Consider the following 4,488-nt stretch of genomic DNA (forward strand, 5'->3'; position numbering starts at 1 on the left):
ATGTGGTTCATATATATGATGGAGTTTTACTCAGCAGTAAAGAAAGATGAAATCATGAAATTTGCAGGTAAATGGAAGGATCTAGAAACTGAGAAAAGAAAAAAAATGGCATATGTTCTCCCTCCTATGTGGCTCCTAGCACCAAATCCTTTTAAATTCCAGGTCCTTTTAATAAGATGATGCCATACAGCAGTCCCTTCTGCATGATATAACTACCATCATCACGACTTCAGTTGAACCTGATCACTAAACATAGTCACAATTGGGCTTGTTGATGGTTGTACTCATTCATTAAAGGAGTGCCAAGCAGGGTCAGTGGACCCTCACCTGAGTATCCAGCCACTCTTCCCAGCCAACTAGTCCAGCCTTGGAAGACAAAAGGAAAATGAGGAACAACCCAATAGGGGATTCTTTGAGGAGCCCTTGTCAAGAAACTCCAATGGACTCTCATATGAACATTTGAAAATTGCCCTGTTCTGACTTGTTTCTAGTTCCCTGTCTAGAACGTGTAATGATAATTAGTCTTGCTTTTACTTCTTCACATCTCCCATTCATGATTCAAGGACTTTCTTCTTCCCTTAGAGACAAAAGTTATGCAATTTGAGAGTCTTTTAGATAGACCCACTGAAGGGGTACTCCAGTTGCCTCAGCCTGTGACCCTGCTCAGCATTGAAGAAGCCAGAACGGTCTGCCTCCCTATTCCCTATTGGCAATTTGGGTAACCCCTTCAGAGGATGGTGTGGTAAGAGCAGGAGGTAGGAATTGGCCAGGCAGTTAGGGTAAAAAGACCCCCAAAGAAATGTAGCCAGTTTCTTGGCTAAAAGTCAAAATGTCCTTGGGCCTCTTAGCAACATACTCTGTTCCAAAGACCAAAAATGTCAAAAGTATTTGGGAGCTTGTATCTAATCATTAAAAGATTTTAGAGATACCTCTTCACAGGGGGTAATGTTGGAGGGGAGGGAGTGGGCATGGATTTGATCAAAACACCTTATATATATATGTATGAAATTCTCAATTTTTTTTTAAAAAACCTCCAATTTTGGGAACAGATATTTCTAAATAAAATAGTTATGTCTAAAAAAAAAAAAAACTTGAGCATGATCCAGTGTGATGGTCAGTATTAACTGTCAACTTGACAGGATCTAGAATCACTGAGGAGATAAGCCTCTGGGCCTGTCTATGAGGGAGCTTCTAGATTATGTTCATTGAAGTGGGAAGACCCGCCCCAACTGTGAGTGATACCAGTCCATGGGCGGCTGTCCTGAACTAAATGAAAAGGAGAAAGTGATGGGAAAATAAAGAAGGGAGAAGAGGAGGAAGAGCAAGAGGAGGAAGAAGAGGAAGAGGAAGAGGAGGAGAAGGAGCCCCCCCCGCCCCGTTCCCAGAAGCAAACTACTAGCATGCACTGGGACCCTCCCTATGTTGCCCACACTTCCCTCCATCCCTCTAGCTGCCCTCTAGTTGGACCGACCCCTAGGACTTCAGAGGAGTCCCCTAAGAGCAAAGTATCCCATAGCATCTTCCCAGTGTGTCACTGGGATTCCTGAGTCCCCCAGCCCAGCACCCTAGGCGGCCTCGCAGGTGCTGCCCTCCCCCAAGCCTCCCCTGAAGTGGTTCCAGAATCAACTTCGGAATACATTCGAGCTGTCCTGGGGAGTTGAGTTTCTTTTGGCAAACTCTAGAGACTGACAAAAATATTCACGTCAAAACATTTCTACTGCAAAAATTTATGAAAGCATTTGAATTTGGCCTGGGCATTTTCCCCCTTCTCCTTCTCCCCACCCCCTCCCTGTCCTGGTTTTGGGGGGTGGAGCAGAGATAGAGTCCAGATGGTGGTGGGAATTACTCCTTGCTCCCTCCCCACCCTTCTAGCCAGGGACTTGGGAATCAATGGCCGCTGTGTGCCGTGTGGCACAAAGGCCCTGGGCCATCTCAGGGCTGGGTGAGCTCTGAGGAAGTGTCCCCTGCCTGGAGTCTGCCCCCTAACCTCAGGGTCTGGGGTAATTGTCTGCAGAGGCAGCCTGGGGCTGGGCTGGCCATAATGATTTAGGCAGGATCGATTTCACTTCAAGCCTTTTCTACTCCGAAGAGGCCTAATCGAAAGTAATCTGAAAATTAGGGAAAATAAAAACCATGCCCGCAGCTACATAAATACCCATTTCCTCACATCGCTGCTCGAAATCACCTCATTCCAGTGCTGCGTGATGTTTCCCTGATGGGCAAGGCCAGGCCCTGGGGGGTGGGGGGTTGTTTGATCTACCGCCTGCCCTCCCTGACAGCCACCAGTGGCCAGGCAGAGATGGGACAAGGAGGAGGGAGATCTGAGGCTGCCTTTGGCACTGACTGGTTCTAACAAATCCTCCTTGCAGATCCCAGCATGTGATCTAGGGTAGGAGGGGAGGGGACTGGGTTTGAAGGGGTCTCAAAGAATCCCTCATTTACACAGCCCTCTTATTTCTCCAGAATCCATGGGGCCCTCAGGATGGCTCCAGGGTACCTGATCATGCTCACCTCTCCTGGCCTATGTCATTGTCTTAGCCCACAGACCCTCTTAGCTCAGTAGCACCCCAAGGCCTTTGTACCCCAGGACCCTTGCATATGCTACCACTGTTCCTATTTCCTGGAGAGCCCCTTCACTGTTCTGTGCAGATCTGAAGCCTTCTCTCCACCTGGTCTTAGGTAGCAAGTCTTTCCTATGTCTTCACAGGCTCATTCCAGCCTGCCTGAGACTGGCGCGTATCAGTTCATTTCTTGTCCCCCAACCCTACTGTGAGCTCCAGGAAACAGAAGCCTCATCCATCTTGGTCACCAGGTCTGCTACTCAATGAGCATTTGTGGAAAGAATGAAAAAGTGTTCATGAGACTATAATGTGCAGTGGTTGCCAAAGGAGAGAGTGTTCTGAACCCCAGGAGACACCAGGGCCAAATCCCCACCCACACTGCATGCCTGCCTCCTCATGGGGATCTAGGGGATGGTAGCATTCAACCCTCAGGGTCTCCTGTGCAGGCAGGTGACAGGGACACAGACCAGTCTGCAGCCCAGGCTGAACTCTAGGAAGGGTCATGTCATTCCTGTTGTTTGTGCTGTGGGGACATTTGGCTGCAAATTCTGACACATCTTCCATCAAGAAGTAGGGTCAAAGTCCCCTGGAATACACCTGGGCTTACAAAGACTTGGGCACAACACAGTATGGGGAAATGGCTCTGTGACACCCTACAGAAGTTACTAGCCTTACCTAGGTACCCTGGAAGTCCTCTCGCAAAGCTGAGAGTTTCTTCATAAAAGTCCCACTGCCTAGAGAAGGCCACCATGGGTCTGTGAGGCAGCCAACCACATTGCATCTACTGTCAGGAAGAAGGTAGCAGACAGGAACTAGAGTGGAGCTATCAGACCTCAGGGCCTGCCCCCCAGTGGGGCATGACGATGGGTGTGAAACTCTTAGCTGCTGTGGGCACATGGTGCTCATGATGGGTTAGGGTCAGAACTCTTGGTTGCAGGGCTGGGAGTGTAGCTCAGTGGCTGAGCACTTGCCCAGCATGTGCATCGGGGTTTGAATGTGAACAGTGTCTCCCCTAAGCTCATGTGTTTGAATACTTGGCCCTGTCCCTTCCTCATTCCCATTTAGGGCCTGCTCTGGCTTTCTCAACTGAATAGTGCCTAAGTTGAAGGCTCTAGATGAAGCATCCATTACCCATCCCCCAGTGCTGCCCAGCACAAACTCCGTGCTGCACCCCAGGGGGCCTGGCCCTGAAAGATGGACCAGTTGGGCAAGGCTGGAACCCGAGAAGATTCCAGAAAGCTAGGAAACAAGCAGTCCAATCCCAGACTTGAGGTGAGGCAGGACCCTGAATGCCAGACACCTCTAAAGTCATCAGGAAACAGGAAGAGCCAAGGCTGGTGGGTGTCCGAGGAGCTGAGGGCCCAAGATTAAGGTGGAGGAGGAGCAGGCCTCGGGGAGACAGACAGGGCAAGAGAACCAGAGCTAATGGCCTGCTGAAGCCAGGGCAGGCAGTCTTTCTGCACACTTGACTTCGGAGACCAGAGCTGCAAGTCACAGTGAACTACACCAGGCGTGGTTGGCTGGCAGGACAGCAAAGGCCTAAGGACAAGAGTTTGCCAGTTCCCTCTCACCTGGAGGAAGTCCACCCAGAAGCCGAGCCTGTGTCAGGGGTGCGGGCTGGGCTGGCACGTGTTAGACCTTGAAGCTGGAGGCAGGGCCGCTGGCTCCAAGGCCAAGGGCGCTCTGCTGCAGTAGCGGGAGGGGTGGCACCGGGAGGCTGCCCGGGCGGAGCCGGGTTCTGTTGCAATTACCCGTAAGCCTGGTGTTTACACGGGGTTTACAGGGAATTCAAAGCATATCTTCCTGTTGCGTTGGCAGCGGAGGCGTATCAAGTGCTTTCAAAAAGGCCGAGCCGCGTTCGCCAAAATAAGAACCAAATGGCTGAGTAATTTCCACCAGAGAAGAACTTATTCTCGCAATTGCACGG

The sequence above is a fragment of the Nannospalax galili genome, unplaced genomic scaffold (assembly GCF_000622305.1).
Source record: "Nannospalax galili isolate Female #2095 unplaced genomic scaffold, S.galili_v1.0 scaffold1532, whole genome shotgun sequence".
NCBI classification, from domain to species: domain Eukaryota; kingdom Metazoa; phylum Chordata; class Mammalia; order Rodentia; family Spalacidae; genus Nannospalax; species Nannospalax galili.